We start from the raw sequence: 21,896 nt of genomic DNA, 5'->3' as shown, positions 1-21,896 counted from the left end.
AGAACTGTTAGTCGGGAGCTTCATGAAATGGGTTTCCATGGCCGACGTCTAGGTATCACCATGTGCAATACCAAGCTTCCGGTAGAGCGGTGTAAAGCTCGCCACCATTGGACTCTGGAGCAGTGGAAACTTGTTCTCTGGAGTGATGAACCACGCTTCACCATCTGGAAGTCCGACGGACGAATCTGGGTTTGGCGGATTGCCAGGAGAACGCTATCTGCCCGAATGCATAGTGCCTACTGTAAAGTTTGGTGGAGGAGGAATAATGGTCTGGGGCTGTTTTTCATGGTTCGGGCTACGCCCCTTAGTTTCAGTGAAGGGAAATCTTAACGTTATAGCATACAATGACAATCTAAACGATTCTGTGCTTACAACCTTGTGGCAACAGTTTGGGGAAGGCCCTTTCCTGTTTCAACAAGACAATGCCCCCAAGTACAAAGCGAGGTCCATACATAAATGGTTTGTTGAGATCAGTGTGGAAGAACTTGACTGGCCTGCACAGAGCCCTGACCTCAACCCCAACAAACACCTTTGGGATGAATTAGAACGCCGACTGCGAGCCAGGCCTAATCGCCCAACATCACTGCCCGACCTCACTAATGCTCTTGTGACTGAATGGAAGCAAGTCCCTGCAGCAATGTTCCAACATCTAGTTGAAAGTCTTCCCAGAAGAGTGGAGGCTGTTATAGCAGCAAAAGGGAGACCAACTCCATATTAATGCCCATGATTGTGGAATCAGATGTCCGACGAGCAGGTGTCCACATACTTTTGGTAAGGTAGGGTAGGTTGGGACCAACATGGTTGAGTACCTGCACCAGGCGGAGGTGACCAGACCGTACCCATTTGTGTTGGCTCTTGGGGACTGCTCACAGGTGTTTACAGTCATTAGTGGACTGGCATTGGAGCAAGGTACAGTGCTTGGGGAACTGGATGTGTGCTTCAAGTCCTATTATGTGTTGGATATCAACTTTTCCACTGTGCCCCAGCATGGGAATTCCTACACTTCGTACAGAAGTGACAGGAGGAAGCACATCCCCTCCGGCTGATGTGTTCCTTTGAATTAATAGATCAATGGATGGATGAACCATGACTGTCTCATTCCAATGCTAACATGCTCTTAAGGCACTATTTATAGCTCTGTTAAATTGACTTTGTTTGTTTTTTAATGCATTTGTGCCTGCTTTTTGCCTACAGTACAGTATGTGGCTCGTTTGCCTGTAGTTCAACTACCGAAGAGCGTTATTGTACGCTTTCATTCTATCACAACAATTTATGTTAAATGCTTTATGAATCAAATACATTCATTAAGTAATGAGTCATTAGTCCATGTCCTTAGTAGAGTGATCTACAAATGTAATATTTTACACTTGTTTTGTGTAACAATGTTTTAACTCGACCCAAATGTAGACCATTACTGTAAATCAAAACAGCATGGTGTGTGTGTGTCACCTAAGATATGTGAATATCTATTGATTAGCTCCGGCACTGTCTGATAGACAGATCTGTGTTAATACCACATAAAACAGAGTGTCACACACGTATGCTTAGTTTTTCTTTGATTGCAATCTGAGTGTGCACATCAAGTTCAACAGGCTTTACTCTGATGTTAGCACTGTTTGGTTCATGAAATAATATAAATAAATTCTAAATCAATACTATCTTATGAAATCTTATCTTGAGAAATAATGCACATGCTTAATACACATGCTTAATACACATGATTATGCTTAGTTTTTCTCTGATTGCAATCTGAGTGTGCACATCAAGTTCAACAGGCTTTACTCTGATGTTTGGACTGTTTGGTTCATGAAATAATATAAATCAATTCTAAAATCAATACTATCTTATGAAATCTTATCTTGAGAAATAATACACATTTAGACAATAGGTCTTTGACGTGATACATGTTCTGAAATGCAGGCAATAGAAATTAATTATTAGAATTTCAACATTGTTTCTTGATTGTGTGTAGGAAAAGGAGGGGGTTGGATGGTAGAGAAGGCAAACAAAGGATGGCACTGAAAATAACACAAGGATTACACACATTACCCAGCTGCTGGATCAATCCCCCCAACCCAATGTGCTGGGTTTATGTCACAACCAAACACACAGGGTTGTTTTAACCCAGCAATATAGTATAATTTACCCAGAAGTTGGGTCAAGCGCTCAACCCAAGGCCCTGGATTCGAAGCACAACCCAATCCCGTTGGGTTGAATTAATCCAATGCTTTGTTTACCCAATATTGACCCTGCGCTGGGTTGTTATTTCTAACCCAGCATTTTTTTAGCTTAACAATAATTCATTTAGGTGAAAAAATATTTATTGCCATATTAGGCATAACTCAATTTCTACCTTTTTAAGATGCACATTTTTTTTTTCTGTAATTGTTTTCAGTATACTAATTTTGTTTTGTTTTCTGATTGTTTCAGTGCACGCATTCAATAAGCTTTGGGCGAAGGACTTCCAGATCTCCAAAGTTCGCTCAAAAAGCAATAGATTTGAACTGGGTTTGATTTTGATTATTAACATTATGTTAATTATCTTTTAAACTTCCATTGGTTGTAATCTACTGCTCAGTTATCACTTGGCTCATGTAAATAATTATGTAGTTGTCCCTTTAAACATCCTAAGGTCAACATTCCCATAGTGTTCACATTTCTCAACATGTCAATTTTGTAGCTACATTAAAAGTGTAAATAAACAATGTATTTGGGAAATATCCAGTCTTTGCTCTTTTCTTCATTACCATGCTGATATCAAGTTGTATTGGATGTGTTATCTGTTTAAAGACATTGAATACATATTGTTTGGTACGTTTAGTTTTTTTCTCTGTCAGGTAAGTTCATTTCAAGTTATGTGATTTGGTTTACGTAGATACATTTCAGTGTTTAACACACAGTACCCAAAAACATGATCTAATTTGCGTATTCATACGGAGTTCGCAGCAAACAGAATGTTTGCCACAAGTTTCCCAAATTGTTTACCAGAAGTTCACAAGTTGCCACAAATTTCCCGCAACAGTTTGCCACAAATCTAATTAGCATGTGAAAATATGAGCTTGCTGCACATTTTTGGCAAATTGGCCAAAGGTTTGCCCCAACGGTTTGCCAGAAGCCTGTTTTTTCATTAAGGTATATTTTTCCATATTCTGTTCCAGTTAAAGGGTTGTTCAGATTCTGTTAGACCATACATTTCTAATGGCTAGCTCAGAATATGAGCTTTCCAAAAGTTTATATTATGGAGATCAGTCCTTTTGGGAGCCCAGATCATTTATTTATATTCTGAACAAAAAATGTAAATGCAACAATTTCAAAGATTTTACTGAGTTACAGTTCATATAAGGAAATCAGTCAATTGAAATGGATTCATTAGGCCCTAATCTATGGATTTCACGTGACTGGACAGGGGTGCAGCCATGGAGGACATAGGCCCACCCACTTGGCAGCCAGGTCCACCCACTGGGGAGCCAGGCCCAGCCAATCAGAATTAGTTTTTCACCACAAAAGGGCTTTACTACAGACAGAAATACTCCTCAGCACCACCCACCCTCAGATGGTCCCTTAGGTGATGAAGCCGGATGTGGAGGTCCTGGGCTGGCGTGGTTACACGTGGTCTGCGGTTCTGAGGTCGGTTGTAAGTACTGCCAAATTCTCTAAAAAGACGTTGGAGACAGCTTATGGTAGAGAAATTAACATTCAACTCTCTGGCAACAGTTCTGGTGGATGTTCCTGCAGTCGGCAAAATTGCACAATCCCTCAAAACTTGAGACATCTGTGGTATTGTTTTGTGAGAAAACTGCACATTTAAAGTGGCCTTTTATTGTCCCCAGCACAAGGTGCACCTGTGTAATGATCATGCTGTTTAATCAGCTTCTTGATATGCCACACCTGTCAGGTGGATGGATTATCTTGGCAAAGGAGAAATGCTCACTAACAGGGATGTAAACAAATGTGTGCACACAATTTGGAAGTAATAAGCTTTTTGTGCGTATGGAACATTTCAGGGATTTTTTTTCCAGCTCCTGAAACATGGGACCAACACTTTACATGTTGCATTTATAGTTTTGTTCAGTGTAAATCCCATCACTGGATGGTTCGGTAGTTGTAAATATAGAAGGAGTTGCCTGGTGACGTGTACGCATCTTTCAAATCTTGGAATGTTCTCAAAGCATTACTGTCCATGATATCGGTAAGGGTTACGGATTCCACATTTGGACCATTGGGGGTATGCAAAAGGCCACCCTCCAGATCGCAAGGCATTATTGTGAAATATTGGCGTATGGGCATGCTATTCTGATTCCCAGTTACATTGTTTCTCAATTTTGTGCCAAATAGAAATTGTGTGAGCAATAATAGGACCAATGCATAGTTTTCATTGTTTAAGGAATATATCACTGAAAACCACCTCTTCCAGGGAAATGGGAGACACCATATTTCTCTCTATACTCAGCCAGGGGGGAGAAGAATCATGTTCTAAAGCAAATTTGGGATGTAGAAAATGTGGAAGTACTTCGTCCAAAGCTTGTTTAATGCACGCACTGAAACAATCAGAAAACAAAGTTAGGATGCTGGAATCAAATTCTATTTTGGCATCTTAAGGTAGAAATTGAGTTATGCCTAATATGGCAATTCATATTCTTCCAAAATGAATTATTGTTAAATGAAAATATATATATATATATATATTATTGGATAATTTCGATAACCCAGCGCTGGGTCAATATTGGCAAACACAGCATTGGGTTAATTACACACAGCAGGTTTGGGTTGTGCTTCTAACCCAACACCTTGGGTTGAGGGCTTGACCCAACTGCTGGGTAAATTAGACTATATTGCTGGGTTAAAACAACCCAGTGTATTGGGGGATTGACCCTGCATATGGGTAATTTATGTAATCCTTGAGTTATTTTCAGTGTCATACTAATTTCAATTTTGCTTGCATATTTTTGCCTTCTCTACCATACCACTTCCTCCCTTTCATGCACACACTCAATCATTTTTTGGGGATTTCAAATTATAAATTTCTATTGCCTGCATTTCAGAACAAATAGCACATTGAAACAAAGTCCTATGTCCTATTGTCTAAATATGATTATTTCACAAGATAAGATTTCCTAAGATATGATTGATTATTATAATTTATTTAAATTATTTAATGAAGTCCAAACATCAGACCTAAGCCTCAGTTGAAATTGATGTGCACACTCAAATAAATGAACATCTGAGGCACCGCCAGCAGGGTCATTTCAAACTATACAGTACCTGGGCCTGCTTCTCTCTGAGCTGGCGAAGCAACGTTTTTTGTCCTTGAAGACCGCGATCCAGTTATCAGTGAGTTTCCCAGAGCAGTCCGGGTTTAAAATGTCCTGAGCAAAAACATACATTGACAAAAACAATAGACAACTTAACATTTACATACATATCCACAAACATTCACAATGCTTGTGTGACTCTGCACCATATGACTTCAAATTGTGTTATGTTGTAGCCAGACAAACAATGACTTTTCCATTGCAGTTAATCACTAGTCTGGCTAACACCTAACTCTAGAAGTCCTCCGGACATCAGAGTCTGGAATGGCTCTTTGATGTCGTCGACGCAATGAGTCGATAATGAAGGGGTCTGTGCTTTTACTGGTTGGCTCTTCTCTGTGTCTTTCTCCCTCAACAACCCACAGCCTCTGAGCGCCGCCCCCTTCTACTACAATGGTTTTCAAATCCAAACAATGAGAGGTCTCAACCCAGAGGGGGAAAAAAACACTTGAGAGAACCAATCAAACCCTGTTGCACGATTTATTAGTGAATATTGCATTAACAAACAGCCTATTTTCCAGAACAGTGTGGTCACAGCTCTCCCTGCACTGTGAGTCACTCAGACCAGAGAATCTTGTTTCTCATGGTCTGAGAGTCCTTAAGGTGCCTTTTGGCAAACTCCTAGCGGGCTGTCATGTGCCTTTTACTGAAGAGTGGCATCCGTCTGGCCACTTTACCATAAAGGCCTGATTGGTGGAGTGCTGCAGAGATGGTTGTCCTTTTGGAAGTCTCCCATCTCCACCAATTGCACCTCCGTGACCAAGGCCCTTCTCCCCCAATTGCTCAGTTTGGCCGGGCGGCCAGCCCTAGGAAGAGTCAACTGTGGGACCTTATATAGACAGGTGTGTGCCTTTCCAAATCATGTCCAATCAATTGAATTTACCACAGGTGGACTCCAATCAAGTTGTAAAAACATCTCAAGGATGATCATTGGAAACAGGATGCATCTGAGCTAGTGAGATACAGTGAGGGAAAAAAGTATTTGATCCCCTGCTGATTTTGTACGTTTGCCAACCGACAAAGACATGATCAGTCTATAATTTTAATGGTAGGTTTATTTGAACAGTGAGAGACAGAATAACAACAACAAAAATCCAGAAAAACACCCCCAAAGCATAATGTTTCCACCTCCATGTTTGATGGTGGTGATGGTGTTCTTGGGGTCATAGGCAGCATTCCTCCTCCTCCAAACACGGCGAGTTGAGTTGATGCCAAAGAGCTCCATTTTGGTCTCATCTGACCATAACACTTTCACCCAGTTCTCCTCTGAATCATTCAGATGTTAATTGGCAAACTTCAGACGGCCCTGTATATGTGCTTTCTTGAGCAGGGGGACCTTGCGGGCGCTGCAGGATTTCAGTCCTTCACGGCGTAGTGTGTTACCAATTGTTTTCTTGGTGACTAGGGTCCCAGCTGCCTTGAGATCATTGACAAGATCCTCCCGTGTAGTTCTGGGCTGATTCCTCACCGTTCTCAAGATCATTGCAACTCCACGAGGTGAGATCTTGCATGGAGCCCCAGGCCGAGGGAGATTGACAGTTCTTTTGTGTTTCTTCCATTTGCGAATAATCGCACCAACTGTTGTCACCTTCTCACCAAGCTGCTTGGCGATGGTCTTGTAGCCCATTCCAGCCTTGTGTAAGTCTACAATCTTGTCCCTGACATCCTTGGAGAGCTCTTTGGTCTTGGCCATGGTGGAGAGTTTGGAATCTGATTGATTGATTGCTTCTGTGGACAGGTGTCTTTTATACAGGTAACAAACTGAGATTAGGTGCACTCCCTTTAAGAGTGTTTATTGATCATTATGAATTAATTTAGTTCAATTTCAAATTGATCACAGAATGTAGGATTTTGTAGTAATGAAACATTGAAACTATATCTTCTGGCTCCCTTAGGAGATTCTGAAATGTGAAGTTGGCAGCAGGCGTGGTGGTCAGACAAGCTCATATGTCGAATTTGATCAAGAAAATAGAGATGTAGATAATAGTATGCAATCGATTCATGATTATGATTTTATTTTAGGATTATGTGCTCGCCAGGCATCAATGAGGTTGTAATCAGAAAGTATTTGCTGGAGAGCAGCCTTGGTTGTGTGTGGATTGCAGTTGGTCTATTTATATTTGTCCTGCATTTCCAAAACGGCATGTCTGTCCCAATAACCACATATAATTCAGTTAATTCTAACAATATGCTGTTCAGAGAATCAAAAAACGTAGGATAATATGAATTTTGAGCGTACACGTTAAGAAAGGCAATTTTCATTCCATTATGGATACATTTAAGGAAAGTGATTCTGGCTTCTTGGCATTCGTCTTTACCAAAGATGGTGATTTTGAATTTCTTATGTATCATTATGATTACACCTTTAGTTTTGTTTGGGACTGATGAAACAGCAGCCAGTTTGTACAAATGGTTCTCTATTCTGTGTGTCCTTTTGGAGCAGGTGTTTTTCTTGGAGCATTGCTATATCAACATGGTTTCTTGCTCGGATATCAAGACAGCTGGAACGTTTAATAGGACAGTTTAGCCTTTCAAATGCCAAGAGACAATAGCTAGCAGTGCAACTGTTTTAATCAAAATTATGTATTATTAATTATGTAATTGTTATCTTTAGTGTTAATAAGCCCATGGAAGTGAAAATAAAAGCAGGACGCACAGGGAAACCCACGCACAGGGAACCATTCCCTGGGAGATATATCCAGCAGCGTAAACAGCCCAAAAAAAAGAAAGGAGAAAAAAAAAGAGAAAAGAAAAAAGGAATTGTGTGGGACTGACCATCTAACTTAAACAGTTTAGACCATAGGGATGCAATGCGCTATCGTCCCACAAGGAAGAAACTCCAGTCTGTATGACACTTCAATATAATTGGCATGAAGTCATCATTGTCTTAATGCCCTGGACCATAGGCAATATAATAGGAATGAAGTCTAATTAATAATAATAAGAATAGTGTTCCTTTTACCCAATTGGGGGTGGGGTGTCCTCATCATTGTCTTATCTTATGCTGAGGGCAGCATCACAGCCATCGGCTAGGCTGCGTGATTGTGCATGAATAGCATACCTGAATATTGAGCAAGTCAAATTGGGGTTAGCATATACAGTGGGGAGAACAAGTATTTAATACACTGCTGATTTTGCAGGTTTTCCTACTTACAAAGCATGTAGAGGTCTGTAATTTTCATCATAGGTACACGTCAACTATGACAGACAAAATGAGAAAAGAAAATCCAGAAAATCACATTGTAGGATTTTTAATGAATTTATTTTTTAATGATGGTGGAATATAAGTATTTGGTCAATAACAAAAGTTTCTCAATACTTTGTTATATACCCTTTGTTGGCAATGACACAGGTCAAACGTTTTCTGTAAGTCTTCACAAGGTTTTCACACACTGTTGCTGGTATTTTGGCCCATTCCTCCATGCAGATCTCCTCTAGAGCAGTGATGTTTTGGGGCTGTCATTGGGCAACACGGACTTTCAACTCCCTCCAAAGATTTTCTATGGGGTTGAGATCTGGCGACTGGCTAGGCCACTCCAGGACCTTGAAATGCTTCTTACGAAGCCACTCCTTCGTTGCCCAGGCGGTGTGTTTGGGATCATTGTCATGCTGAAAGACCTAGCCACGTTTCATCTTCAATGCCCTTGCTGATGGAAGGAGGTTTTCACTCAAAATCTCACGATACATGGCCCCATTCATTCTTTCCTTTACACGGATCAGTCGTCCTGGTCCCTTTGCAGAAAAACAGCCCCAAAGCATGATGTTTCCACCCCCATGCTTCACAGTAGGTATGGTGTTCTTTGGATGCAACTCAGCATTCTTTGTCCTCCAAACATGACGAGTTGAGTTTTTACCAAAAAGTTCTATTTTGGTTTCATCTGACCATATGACATTCTCCCAATCCTCTCCTGGATCATCCAAATGCACTCTAGCAAACTTCAGACGGGCCTGGACATGTACTGGCTTAAGCAGGGGGACACGTCTGGCACTGCAGGATTTGAGTCCCTTGCGGCGTAGTGTGTTACTGATGGTAGGCTTTGTTACTTTGGTCCCAGCTCTCTGCAGGTCATTCACTAGGTCCCCCCATGTGGTTCTGGGATTTCTGCTCACCGTTCTTGTGATCATTTTGACCCCACGGGGTGAGATCTTGCGTGGAGCCCCAGATCGAGGGAGATTATCAGTGGTCTTGTATGTCTTCCATTTCCTAATAATTGCTCCCACAGTTGATTTCTTCAAACCAAGCTGCTTACCTATTGCAGATTCAGTCTTCCCAGCCTGATGCAGGTCTACAATGTTGTTTCTGGTGTCCTTTGACAGCTCTTTGGTCTTGGCCATAGTGGAGTTTGGAGTGTGACTGTTTGAGGTTGTGGACAGGTGTCTTTTATACTGATAACAAGTTCAAACAGGTGCCATTAATACAGGTAACGAGTGGAGGACAGAGGAGCCTCTTAAAGAATAAGTTACAGGTCTGTGAGAGCCAGAAATCTTGCTTGTTTGTAGGTGACCAAATACTTATTTTCCACCATAATTTGCAAATAAATTCATAAAAAATCCTACAATGTGATTTTCTGGAGAAAAAAAAATCTCATTTTGTCTGTCATAGTTGACGTGTACCTATGATGAAAATTACAGGCCTCTCTCATCTTTTTAAGTGGGAGAACTTGCACAATTGGTGGCTGACTAAATACATTTTTTTCCCCACTGTAAGTATTTGATACATCAGAAAAGCAGAACTTAATATTTGGTACAGAAACCTTTGTTTGCAATTACAGAGATCATACGTTTCCTGTAGGTCTTGACCAGGTTTGCACACACTCCATACAGACCTTCTCCAGATCCTTCAGGTTTCGGGGCTGTCGCTGGGCAATACGGACTTTCAGCTCCCTCCAAAGATTTTCTATTGGGTTCAGGTCTGGAGACTGGCTAGGCCACTCCAGGACCTTGAGATGCTTCTTACGGAGCCAGTCCTTAGTTGCCCTGGCTGTGTGTTTCGGGTCGTTGTCATGCTGGAAGACCCAGCCACGACCCATCTTCAATGCTCTTACTGAGGGAAGGAGGATGTTGGCCAAGATCTCGTGATACATGGCCCCATCCATCCTCCCCTCAATACGGTGCAGTCGTCCTATCCCCTTTGCAGAAAAGCATCCCCAAAGAATGATGTTTCCACCTCCATGCTTCACGGTTGGGATGGTGTTCTTGGGGTTGTACTCATCCTTCTTCTTCCTCCAAACACGGCGAGTGGAGTTTAGACCAAAAAGCTCTATTTTTGTCTCATCAGACCACATGACCTTCTCCCATTCCTCCTCTGGATCATCCAGATGGTCATTGGCAAACTTCAGACGGGCCTGGACATGCGCTGGCTTGAGCAGGGGGACCTTGCGTGCGCTGCAGGATTTTAATCCATGACGGCGTAGTGTGTTACTAATGGTTTTCTTTGAGACTGTGGTCCCAGCTCTCTTCAGGTCATTGACCAGGTCCTGCCGTGTAGTTCTGGGCTGATCCCTCACCATCATTGATGCCCCACGAGGTGAGATCTTGCATGGCGCCCCAGACCGAGGGTGATTGACCGTCATCTTATTTTCTGGATTTTTGTTTTAGATTCCGTCTCTCACAGTTGAAGTGTACCTTTGATAAAAATTACAGACCTCTACATGCTTTGTAAGTAGGAAAACCTGCAAAATCGGCAGTGTATCAAATACTTGTTCTCCCCACTGTATCTGTCGGCTCATCCCATTGTGTGTTGGGCTTGTGGTGCTTCTTGAGTAAGTCTTGAGCATCCTTGGCAGTGGAAAACATGTCTGTTGTATTCTGGAAGGTCAAGATGAGTTTTGCCGGTTTGTCTACACCCATTCACCCGCTGTGAGGCAAACAATTTGCTGTTTGACTTAAAAACTGTGGATTTGTACAATCCTACACCGACAACCGTTCTGGAGAGGACCCGTGTGCAATGTTTATCAGCGGCATAGGAACCAGGTTCTCCTGCCAAAACAGTTCATAGAAAAGATTGCTCATGAAGGAAGTTGGCTTGCCCGCTACCACATAAATTTTAAGTCCTGTGACCCGCACATTGAATTTACAGGAATGATTTTCGAGTGATTCTCATTGAGCTTAGTTTGCACTTTTTCCAGGTCATGGAGCCGCCCTTCTGTAACATTGGCCGCCGTCTCCAAACTTTCCACTTTAGTTGAGTAGGTATGCACTTTAGAAGTGAGCAGTGCAAGATAATAATTTATCGGTTTTAATTGCAAGTCGCGAGCAGAGGTAATTTCCTCACGAACATCCTCTCGGATAGTAGTGACCAACTCTTTCTGTTGTCGGCGTTGAGAGTTACCATGTTCCCACAGGTGAATTGTGAATGGACAGAATATGCCAGCTGCTGGAGTGAAACAGACCTGCTATTGTTCCTTGTAATCCAGTGAACTTCCCACACCTTAATGTGATGTTATATATTGACAATTATTAGAAAATAAGTCTGTTAATTCATAGTTATTTTGCAAAAGAAAGCCATGCGTTTCAATGCATGCCACCGGAACCGGAACCACATTGTCTCCCATGGTTGACGTAGGTCTGGAGTGGCACTGGGCGTACACACACAGACACACTTTTATGGAGCAACTTTTAAGGATGACCTAGAGCTGACGGGACAGACTGAGGTCTCCGTTCAGCGGGGCTAAAGAAAGTGAAGGTGTAGACACACAATGTCATGCACTCACTCACTTACACACACACACAAACACACATACGGTTCAATGACTAACACCATTCTGATTTAACAAAAAGGAAAGGTGTAAAAATTGGGAACTCCGATTCAAAATTCAGTATGTTCAGTTCAAAACCTATAATGGCCTCTTCCATATATTTTATGTTATTAATAAAATCATAATTAACAGTCTTACAAACAGATATATACAATTTATATCATAATATAATAATATGATATAATACATGGCATCTCAACTCATTAGTTCATTAAGCACTCTCCAATTTCCCAGAATTCCACACTGGGTAGAGCAAGTCAGAGTTGCACTCGGTCCAAGACCTATGGAACTTCTGAAGCCCCAGCTAAAAAAAAAAGCCATCTGTTTTTTTTAGCCGGAGCCAAGAGCAACACTGGGCCTCTCCCTGGGCCCTGCCACAGGGATCGATTCCCTTTGCTTGATGGAGAAATTGCCAAGTTTGTTGTTATTGCTTTGAAGATTCCCGTGGTTTCCTCTTACTGCATTGGGTTTGTCCATGAGGACCGCTGTGTGCTTTAAAGACGGAGGGGGGAGGGAAGAAGGCAGAAATGTTATTGATATTTTTAGTGTTTCTCACTTCTCCTATTTTTCACTACCGGAGCTTACATTGGGCAAGATGTTGAACAAGATGTGATCTGGGTTTTGAATACGGGTCGTCGGAGCGCCACAAGACCGTTGAGCTTAAGCCTAGGCAGTAGTTGAGAGAATAAATGCAAGTCTTCAGGTCCCAGACAAGGTTTAGAAACTAAACATGTTTACATTTACATTTTAGTCATTTAGCAGACACTCTTATCCAGAGCGACTTACAGTTAGTGAGTGCATAAATCTTTTTCATAAACCACCTCTATTACAATTCATCCCCCCTCCACCAATGTTCCCTCTAATGTTTTTTTGCACTGAGCAAATTTCAGGTCTGCTGAGCACAAACTTGAACGTTGTGAAGATTCTGTGCAACTTCAAGTGTGTGTTTACTGTGAACACTGAGGCTGTATCCGCTTTAAGTTACAGTTATAACAGTTGCCATGTAGGCTACTCTGGCTATTTAATCATAACGTAGGCCTACCAGAGTGGCCTACCATCAAAAACAATGGAGAAAATGCATCCCATAACATTTTAAAATGGAAATATCATTCAGCCTACAGTAGCAGCCAATGTGTGGTGTTCAATGTAGGCCTACATTCCATGAGACTTTTGAAAAAAAAACTGAGGGCTTGACATGAATCTGTTTATCCACTTGTCCTTCAGTGAAGGAGGTGACTGAAAATGTTGTGTTGTTTGATGCAAAACACAAAATAAAATGCATTATTATTCCCATACCATTATTACATAGAATCAGACAAATGTGACCGACCGCCGACATTTGAAATTTTGCTACACCTACTGAAGAGCTCTTTTGTCTACACCCATTCAGCATTGTTCACACCCTCTTAAGCCTTAGCCCCACCCATCTCTTTAAGGATTCACATGTGAGGTCATGTGCTAAAGGTCATGTAGTGTGGTACAGATTAAGACTAAAAGTGGTAAAAGTAGTAGCCTACAATAAGGAACAATTTCAGGTAAAGAGAACATGTCCAGATACAAATATTTTATAAATATTTTTTATTTATTTATTTCACCTTTATTTAACCAGGTAAGCCAGTTGAGAACAAGTTCTCATTTACAACTGCGACCTGGCCAAGATAAAGCAAAGCATAACAACACAGAGTTACATATGGGGTAAAACAAAACAAAGTCAAAAATACAACAGAAAATATATATACGGTGTGTTCAAATGTAGCAAGTTATGGAGGTAAGGCAATAAATAGGCCATAGTGCAAAATAATTACAATTAGTATTAACACTGGAATGATAGATGACGCTTACCCAGACACACTTGTCTAAATTGATGGGTCATGTGAAAAGAATGCTAGAACCCCCAGCCACATCTTGCTAAGTGGATGGGTCTTTACAGAAGCTGTAAACAGTACAACAAAATGGTTACTTGCATAGTAGCAATATCAAAAATAGATAGTGTCAATGCCAGTAGAGAAAGAACAAAATAATATACAGTATGTACAAGAACAATATCAGTGATAGTGGTGATAGATGAGGTAGTTATATGTATACAATCAGGGGTAAAGTGGCTGAGCAGCAGGATAAAAAAATATAGTAGCAGCAACGTATGTTAGGAGAGAGTCATATGTGAATGTCCATTGAGGCACTGCAGATAGTGCTGATGACTGAGAACTCGTCCCCAGTGATGAACTGGTCCGTCTGAACCACGCATGAACAAGGGAATCTATATTCGGAGTGCCTGTTTCTGTCCTGCCCTTGACTTTGGTGCAGGGCATGTGATGTCCATAGACTATTCGTCGCAAAACTCCCTGATCCTCTCAAAAAGATAAGTTTGTCTAGCTGTGTCCAGTCCAGGTGGTGCTTGTACAAGCAGACCATCTATGGGAGGAAGGATGTCAGCGTTGCGCAGAAGCTGAAACCTGTGTCAGGGCGTGTGTAGGTGTAGTGTAGGAAATCAAATGCAGGACGCAGACGGTAAGTTCCAAACGCTGTATTTCTGGCCCAACACAGGCACCAGGACAACTAAGCCCGACAGCTAAACTACGCACAAAGGCGAAAAGGCAAAATGCGCACAAACAGGTGCGACAAACGATGTGGTGCACAAACAAGTGCAACTGAGCTCCAGCGCAGTGGAGAAAATATGCTCAACCGAGCAAAACACAACACTGACGAAAACAATCATACACAACACCTGACAAACACAACGAGAAACTTATAGGACACTAATTACGTAAAACAGAAACAGGTGTGAAACAAACAGACAAAAGCAAACGAACATGAAACATCTATCGGTGGCAGCTAGAATTCCGGAGACGACGAGCGCCGAAGCCTGCCCGAACAAGGGAGAGAGGCAGCCTCGGCCGAAACCGTGACAGTACCCCCCCCCTTGACGCGCGGCTCCAGACGTGCGCCGACTCCGGCCTCGGGGACGGCCAGGGGGACGCGGCGCAGGGCGCGTCGGATGCCTCCGATGGAACTCCGTCAGGAGCGACGGGTCCAACACGTCTCTCCTCGGCACCCAGCACCGCACCTCCGGACCGTACCCCTCCCACTCCACTAGATACTGGAGACCCCCCATCCGACGTCTCGAATCCAAGATGGATCTCACGGAGTACGCCGGTGCCCCCTCGATGTCCAACGGGGGGCGGAGGAGTCTCCAAGATCTCATCTTCTTGGAGTGGGCCCGCTACCACCGGCCTGAGAAGGGACACATGGAACGAGGGGTTAATACACTTATACTCCACAGGTAGCTGTAATCTATAACAAACCTCGTTCAACCTTCTCAGGACTTTAAATGGCCCTACAAACCGCCGACCCAGTTTCCGACAGGGCAGGCGGAGGGGCAGGTTTCTGGTAGAGAGCCAGACTCGATCACCAGGTGCGTACACCGGTGCCTCACTGCGGTGGAGATCAGCGCTCGCCTTCTGACGTCGGAGGGCCCGCTGCAGGTGGACGTGTGCAGCGTTCCAAGTCTCCTCCGAGCGCCGCGCCCACTCATCCACCGCAGGAGCCTCGATCTGGCTCTGCTGCCAAGGTGCCAGAACCGGCTGGTAACCTAACACACATTGAAATGGGGTTAGGTTCGTGGAGGAATGGCGTAGGGAATTCTGGGCCATCTCGGCCCAGGGAACGTACCTTGACCACTCCTCCGGCCGGTCCTGGCAGTATGTTCTGAGAAACCTACCCACATCCTGGTTTACGCGTTCCACCTGCCCATTGCTCTCCGGGTGGTAGCCCGAGGTGAGGCTCACCGAGACCCCCAACCGCTCCATAAACGCTCTCCAGACCCTGGAGGTGAATTGGGGACCCCGATCAGCCACAATGTCCTCGGGCACCCCGTAGTGCCGGAACACATGGGTAAACAGTGCCTCGGAAGTTTGCAGGGCCGTAGGAAGACCCGGCATGGGGAGCAAACGACAGGCCTTAGAGAACCGGTCCACAACGACCAGGATGGTGGTATTCCCTTGGGAGAGGGGAAGGTCTGTTATAAAGTCCACTGAGAGGTGGGACCATGGCCGTTGTGGAACGGGCAGGGGTAGCAACTTACCCCTAGGTAAATGTCTAGGCGCCTTACACTGGGCGCACACCGAGCAGGAGGAAACATAAACCCTCACATCCCTAGCCAACGTGGGCCACCAGTACTTGGCACTAAGACAGTGCACTGTCCGGCCGATACCCGGATGTCCAGAGGAGGGTGACATGTGAGCCCAATAAATCAATCGATCCCGAACCTCGAGCGGAACGTACTTCCGACCCTCCGGGCACTGTGATGGACTAGGGTCGGTGCGTAACGCCCGCTCGAGTTCAGCATCGACCTCCCACACTACCGGTGCCACCAGACACGACTCAGGCAGTATGGGAGTGGGCTCCACGGACCTCTCCTCCGCGTCATACCGCCGAGACAGCGCATCTGCCTTGCCATTCTGTGACCCAAGGATGTACGTGATCTTAAACGTAAACCTGGTCAAGAACATACTCCATCTTGCCTGGCGAGGGTTCAGCCTCCTCGCCGCCCGGATGTACTCCAGGTTACGGTGGTCCGTCAAAATGAGGAAAGGGTGTTGAGCCCCCTCAAGCCAGTGCCTCCACACCTTTAGAGCCTGTACCACGGCTAACAGCTCCCTGTCCCCTACGTCATAGTTCCGCTCCGCCGGACTGAGCTTCTTAGAATAAAAAGCACAGGGGCGGAGTTTAGGTGGCGCGCCAGATCGTTGTGAAAGCACGGCTCCTAAACCGGCCTCCGACGCGTCCACCTCTACTTGGAACGGCAAAGAGGGATCCGGGTGCGCCAGCACCGGGGCCGAGGTAAACAGGTCCTTCAACCTCCCAAACGCCCTGTCCGCCTCGGCCGACCACTGCAGACGCACCGGACCCCCCTTCAACAGAGACGTGATGGGAGCTGCCACCTGTCCAAAACCCCGGATAAACCTCCTGTAGTAATTTGCAAACCCCAAAAACTGCTGCACCTCCTTCACAGTGGTTGGTGTTTGCCAATTACGCACGGCCGATACCCGATCTACCTCCATCCTCACCCCTGACGCAGACAACTGATAACCCAAAAAGGAGACCGACTCCTGGAAAAACAGACACTTCTCTGCCTTCACATACAGGTCGTGCTCCACCAGCCTCCGCAACACCTTGCGCACCAGGGCTACATGCTCGACACGGGTAGGTGAGTACACGAGAAGGTCATCAATGTACACCACCACCCCCTGCCCCTGCATGTCCCTGAAGATCTCATCCACAAATGATTGGAAGACTGATGGAGCGTTCATCAACCCGTATGGCATGACCAGATACTCGTAATGGCCCGAGGTGGTACTAAAGGCTGTTTTCCATTCATCGTTCTCCCTGATGCGCACCAAGTTGTACGCGCTCCTGAGATCTAGTTTCGTGAAGAAACGCGCGCCATTCAACGACTCAGTCATGGTCGCAATCAGCGGGAGTGGATAACTATACTTCACCGTAATCTGATTGAGACCACGGTAATCGATGCATGGGCGCAAACCACCATCCTTTTTCTTCACGAAAAAGAAACTCGAGGACGCGGGGGAAGTGGACGGCCGTATGTATCCTTGTCTCAGTGATTAATCTATGTAAATCTCCATAGCTTTCTTCTCCTCCTGAGACAGAGGATACACATGGCTTCGTGGGAGCGCAGCTCCTGCCTGGAGGTTTATCGCACAATCCCCCTGCCTATGGGGTGGCAACCGCGTCGCCCTAGCCTTACTAAACGCAATAGCCAAATCCCCATACTCAGGTGGAATGTGCAATGCGGGCACCTGGTTTGGACTCTCCACCGAGGTAGCCCCTACGGAAACGCCCAAACATCTACCCACACACTGAGCAGACCACTCCATCAGAGCCCTCTCCTGCCACGAAATCACTGGGTTATGGGTACTCAACCAGGGCATGCCCAGCACCACCGGATACGCAGGAGAGTCAATCAGGAACAGCTGAATCATCTCCTGATGATCCCCCTGCGCACACATCCTAAGTGGCGCCGTGACCTCCCTGATTAAGCCCGTACCCAACGGACGACTATCTAGGGCGTGAACGGGAAAAGGAACATCAACAGGAATGAGGGGAATCCCTAACGCTAAACAAAACTTTTTATCAATAAAATTCCCAGCTGCGCCTGAATCTACCAGCGCCTTATGCTGGGAATGAGGTGCTACCTGTGGAAAACGTACAGGCATACAAAAATGGGCAACAGAGAGCTCTGGGTGAGTGGGGCGCCTACTCACCTGGAGGGAATCCCCAGTGCGGGACCTGTCGTCATCTCCCCTAGGAGGCCATCCCCAGCACCTAGCCGCGGTGTGTCCGACTCCTCCTCTCTCTAGCGCCAGCGCCCCCGAGCTCCATGGGACAAGGCTCGGAGGCGCTGGAGGGTGGAATGGACGGACCCTCCGCAAGACGTCCGCGGGTAGCCAGCAGGGTATCCAGCCTGATGGACATATCCACCAGCTGGTCGAAAGTGAGGCTGGTGTCCCTACAAGCCAGCTCCCGACGGACGTCTCGTAGGCTGCATCGGTAGAGATCGATGAGGGCCCGATCATTCCACCCTGCATCTGCCGCTAGAGTACGGAATTCGAGCGCGAATTCCTGGGCACTTCTCCTCCCCTGCCGGAGGAAGACCAGACGCTCCCCCGCCGCTTTCCCCTCCGGGGGATGGTCAAACACCGCCCTGAAGCGGCGGGAGAACTCGGTGTACGTAATAGTCGTGGCGTCGATCTTCCTCCACTCCGCGTTGGCCCACTCCAACGCTTTTCCGGCCAGGCAGGAGATCAGGGCGGACACGCTCTCGTGCCCTGAACGTGCCGGGTGCACGGTGGCCAGGTATAGCTCTACCTGGAGCAGGAATCCCTGACACCCAGCCGCTGTCCCGTCGTAGGCCCTCGGGAGAGATAGTCGGACTCCTCGAGGTTCCGGCGCTGGAATGGGCGGGCTGGCCGATGGTGCTGGCAGGGCGGGCGGTGGTGGAGGCGAACCCCAGCCTCGGAGTGTGGTAATCACCTCCTGCAGGGCGTTCCCCATCTGCAGGAGTTGCTCCTGCTGGTCCCGAACCTGGGCTTCCAGTCTCGTCTGCGCTGCCTCGGCTCCTGCTGATTCCATAGTAGGGTGTATGATTCTGTCAGGGCGTGTGTAGGTGTAGTGTAGGAAATCAAATGCAGGACGCAGACGGTAAGTTCCAAACGCTGTATTTCTGGCCCAACACAGGCACCAGGACAACTAAGCCCGACAGCTAAACTACGCACAAAGGCGAAAAGGCAAAATGCGCACAAACAGGTGCGACAAACGATGTGGTGCACAAACAAGTGCAACTGAGCTCCAGCGCAGTGGAGAAAATATGCTCAACCGAGCAAAACACAACACTGACGAAAACAATCATACACAACACCTGACAAACACAACGAGAAACTTATAGGACACTAATTACGTAAAACAGAAACAGGTGTGAAACAAACAGACAAAAGCAAACGAACATGAAACATCTATCGGTGGCAGCTAGAATTCCGGAGACGACGAGCGCCGAAGCCTGCCCGAACAAGGGAGAGAGGCAGCCTCGGCCGAAACCGTGACAACCTGGTCCCGACTGAGTCCGAACGCTCCTTGGCGACAACAACACCAGGTTTCAGAGTATCGAAGCTGTAAAACAGGAAATAACTAAAAAAATGTGAGAAGACATTACAACCTTGCATAACATCAATTCACCTCCCAAGTTTAGATAAGAACAATAACGTCACACAATACAATGAAAATGATATTCACCTGAAGTGCTGGTGCTGCTTGATCTGTGGCAGCGGCCTGAAGTACGGAGTCAGGTGTTGTTGCCAGCCATAGCTTTCCACCAGCACCGTACCATCCTCCAGTTCAACCTGCTGTGGGATGTTGACCCCTGTCACAGTACTGTCCTTAACAACACAAGCAATCTCGGACAAAGCGTTAACTCTGGTCTTTCTGAAGCGCTGCTTGATGAGGCCGAAGCACAAGTCGGGGGCAAACTTGGTGTGGCCTGTGATCAGGAAGTGAAGGTTCAGACTGTGGTGGAGCTTGTGTATGGTCCGCCAGGCACAATACCAGAGCACAAACTTCTTCTTGTTTTGGCCACTGCAGTTGTCACAATTTGGGTCGACACGTGTTGTTTATGCTTTACATACCAAGTGTTGTCATCGATTCCTTGTAGAGACGCCACACCGCTGTTTTTGTCACATGAGATGGCAGCAGCTTTCCACCAAAGTGTTTGTGTCCTTGCTGGCGTCCTGGTAATACTATTGCATTATCCTCTGCATTGTTCTTGATGAAGTTCACAATTCGCTGCAAGTCCTCATGCTTCAGGTGTAACTTATTCTTGCTTGGGCCAGCTCTCTTTTTGATGGGATGCATTAGACCATTCTCCTTGTATGACTGGTGGATGAGAGTCAGGCGTGTTCTACTGATGCTGAAAGACAAATTCCAGAGACAAATGTTTTAGCATTATTATACAATAGATAGCCATAATCACTGTCAGACACACCTGGCTAACTTGATGGGTCATGTAATCATCTGGCAAAGTCTAGTATTTTGTTTAGAAATGTAGCTAGCTAAACAATGAACCATAATCCCAACCAATAGAGTACTAGCAATACAAACTGATTGTCATAGCTAGCTAAACTTAACCAAATAGGTTAAATGTTAGCTAGTTAGCTAGGTAACATTAGGCTATAACTAGCAATACAAATGGCTTGCTGAGATAATATTACTACACAGATCATAAACATAATGTTAGCTAGTGAGCCAGCCATCTAACATCAGCTAGCTAGCTAGCTAACAGTACGCTTTAACTTGGGGTATTTTGTTTAGACAGTTAGCTAGCTAAACAATTAACCCTAATCCCAATCCATAGAGTACTAGCAATACAAACCGATTGTCATAGCTAGCTAAACAATAACTTGCAATGAAAACAACTTTCTGACAAAATTAGAAACATACAATATCTGAAACTGTAGCTAGACTCTTACCCGTATACATGGATGAACACTTCACAGCAGACTGCAACTCCTTTCATTAAATAAGACGTCCTGTGTCTTTTCCGTTTTGTTTGTACAGCTTGCTTGGCCCATTGTGTCAAGTCACTCTAGTTCACACTGACCGTGTGTAATGCCATAAGAATCATCAGATCTTTCTCCCTCTCTGTCACGGATGCCATGGTTGCCCTTACTTTGAAGATGTAATCTGGAGACAGGTGTTTTATACAACCGCCTTCTGTGTTCTCTTTTTGACTCCCTCTGCATTTGCAATCAAATGCCAGAATTGTATTCATCTCCTTATCATACCCTGCTTCTACCAGACATTCCACTGATTTCAAAACTCGGTCAACTTCTTCCGTGACAACAACACTGTTGATCGCCGTTTCTTTCCCATCACTGTCATCAGAAGACTCTACAATGTCAATTAAAATGTTTTTACCTAAAATCTGGGATTTCCTCATCGTCTGATTCATTTTCAGAGTCAGAAAGAGTCAGCATGGTACCGTCGTCCACCTGAAAGTAGTCCATCACAACCTTTTCCCGCTGACCTTTGTCGATAGCGCCTGATAAATTCAGGGCAGCAATGTTATTGAGAGCATTAGCAACATATTTGAAGTTCTCCATGGCTAACGTTATATCTTTAAAAGCTTTTGAAAAAACAGTAGTAGAAAGGATTAACGAGCAGCTCATTTTATAGACATTTTATAGACACGGCAGACCAATCCAAAACTCATCTCTCGGCATGTCCAGCCCATTCATTATCTCAGCTAATCATGGCTAGC

General features: G+C 45.2%; 1 protein-coding gene and 1 long non-coding RNA gene across 2 annotated transcripts in view; both read right to left on the bottom strand.

Moving 5' to 3' along the window:
* Positions 1-21,896, bottom strand: part of clybl (citrate lyase beta like) — a 194,833-nt gene that overhangs the window by 76,521 nt on the left and 96,416 nt on the right. The gene's annotated exons all lie outside the window — the stretch shown is intronic.
* On the bottom strand, positions 13,730-20,586 carry LOC311143740. The gene is made up of 3 exons (XR_014614446.1): positions 19,877-20,586; positions 19,691-19,753; positions 13,730-14,523 (listed from the first exon to the last, which is right to left on the bottom strand). It is a non-coding gene; the product is annotated as an uncharacterized lncRNA (long non-coding RNA).

This window comes from Coregonus lavaretus, assembly GCF_964263955.1.
Source record: "Coregonus lavaretus genome assembly, chromosome: 16".
Lineage (NCBI taxonomy): Eukaryota > Metazoa > Chordata > Actinopteri > Salmoniformes > Salmonidae > Coregonus > Coregonus lavaretus.
This window is presented reverse-complemented; position numbering and strand designations above follow the sequence as displayed.